Raw genomic sequence first — 2,544 nt, forward strand, 5'->3', positions numbered from 1 at the left:
TACACAGCACCTGTCATCTGGGGAACCTCAGTACTTGGGACTGGTTATATTGGCTCACCAGTGCCCCAATGCACATGGCTGAGGTGGGCAAGGCTTCGTGTTCTGGCTTAGAGAAGAAATGCTGGGTCCAGACCATTCTCAGACCCTCTCAAACCTGTACAGATGATAAATCCATCAGCCCATGACCTCTCATGAGAGCGCACCGATAAGCCTGCCAGGACCTTCCAGTTCGAGGTAAAAAGAGTCCTGGAAAGGTAGCTACAGTGGGGGCCTAGGTTCTGGGGGCAGACTGCCGGGATTTGAATCCTGCATCCATCACTAATTCTTTGACGTGTTAGTTTAGCTCACTGTGTCCTGGTGTCCTTAACTCTCCGCTGGACACATAACAGCACTTAGCTCTCAGTGTTGTTGCAAGGATTAAAGGACTAACACTAAGAACACTGTCTGGCACATAGTAAACACCCAACAAATGACTCATTTCTTACTATTTGTTTTTCCCTGCTCATTAGTTTACTCATTCAACGAAGTAAGGGCACACTACATATAAGGCACTATTGCTAACAACCACAGTCAGGGATGCGCGTGCGCGCGCGCACACACACACACACACACACACAGGTTCCATGGTCACATTGGGATACAGGGAGGAAATGCTGGCACACAAATAATTACAATGAAACATGAGATGTACTGTTTCAGTGTTTCAAAATGCTTGAGGGGGGATCATTCCTGCAAGGTGACTGGGAAAAGCTTCATTGAAGACAGGCCATTTCAGCTGGGCCATCAGACGGAAGGTTGGATGGGAAGGTGCAGGACATTCTAGGCAGAGGATACCTCATGAGCAAAGATGCTGAAGTCGGAAAATCCAAGGCAACGTCCAGTTATTGCAGGGAGTGATGGGCAAGGCTGGAGCTTGCTGCCACGCCCTGAGTCTGACTTTCTCCTGTGGGCCCCGGGGATGTTTTACGTGAAAACTGTTAGGACAAAGGAGTGTTAAAGGAAGGTGGAGCTGGCAGTAAGCAGAAAGATGGAAAAGGAAAAGACTGGTGACAAAGGGAGCTGGAGACTGCTGCAATGGCCCCAATGTATGGTGACAAGGGTAAGAATGAACAAGGCAGGAAGGCGAGGGACACTGGGCCAAATTGACAAGACTAGGCGACTGAGGAGATGTGCAGAGCAAGAATAGGGAGACTGCAAGGTTTTCAACTTGGGTAGCAAGGACAGAAAGGGAGGCGTGCTGGTCACCCAGAGGTTCCGATTCCCAGTTACCCAGCATGTTATGCAAATGGGACCTCCATGGTCGGCAGCAGCACAGGGTAGGAGTTCGAGCACAGGCTTGAAAGTCAGACAGCTCGGGGTCCCCTGCTAGGTGTGTTACCTTCAGCAAATTTTAAGCTCCCAGAGTGTCCATTTCCTCCTTTGAAAAACAGGGATAAAAACAACGTAATTCTCAGGGACATTGTGATGATTAAATGAGATCATGTGTCAGCAAAGCACCGGCACAGTGCCCGCCACATAGGGAGCTCTCAGAAAATCCCAAAACAAACAAAAGCAGCCAGGCACAGTGGCTCACACCTGTAATCCCAACGCTTTGGGAGGCCGAGGCAGGAGGATCGCTTGAGCCTAGGCATTCAAGACCAGCCTGGGCAACAGCGTGAGACCCTATCTCTACAAAACATGAAAAAATTAGCATGGTGGTACACACCTGTAGTCCCAGTTACTCGGGAGGCTGAGGCAGGAGGATCACTTGAGCTCGGGAGTTTGAGGCTGCAGTGAGCTATGATCACGCCACTGCGCTCCAGCCCAGGTGACAGAGCAAGACCGTGCCTCTGAAAAAAAGAAAGGAAAGAAAAACAAAACCAGTGTCCCAAGATGTAGAATATTCCCCAAAAATAAACAAATAAAAATTTAATACTTCTCATGCGTATTCTCCTGAACATCGTTTATCCCTGTTTTGTTGGTTCAGAAGCTCTTCGCGGATCTTGCAGAACCATCAGCATACTGTCACTATGTGAAAGCCCCACAGAAGCGCTGGCTGGCACATATTCAGATCAGAATGAAGTTAAACCAGCTCCCTGTATTGATTTGGAGCCAGAAATCCAGAAGGAGGGGGAGCAGTGAGCAACGACCCCAGATCCTGCTGCAGGAATCAGCCTGTGCATTTGGCTAAATTTCTCCCACGTTTCCATCCAGGACCCCACCGTTTTTCTTCTCCTACCTCTCCAGCAACTCTCACTTCCACATGCCTTTCCCAATTTCCCAGGCGCTGCTGACCAGCCAGCTGCTGTGTTGCACTTCAAAGGCCTATTGACACAGCTGCACACCACTGGGCCAGGCCTGCCTGAATGCTTTATTCACACCTTGAGAGCAGCAGAGCCCACCCAAGGGGACTAATAAACCATTCCAGCTCTTGGAGCACTGTTATTTAGTCAACAAAAATTCGACACACAAAAGCAAACTGGTTCTACCAAATGGGCCACTGGAGTTTGGAAGTATAAACCTGAATCCCGGCCTGATCTATTTTCTGCCACTGCAGAGCTCTGC

The sequence above is a fragment of the Propithecus coquereli genome, unplaced genomic scaffold, assembly GCF_000956105.1.
Source record: "Propithecus coquereli isolate 6110/MARCELLA unplaced genomic scaffold, Pcoq_1.0 Scaffold44, whole genome shotgun sequence".
In the NCBI taxonomy this organism is placed as follows: Eukaryota; Metazoa; Chordata; class Mammalia; order Primates; family Indriidae; genus Propithecus; species Propithecus coquereli.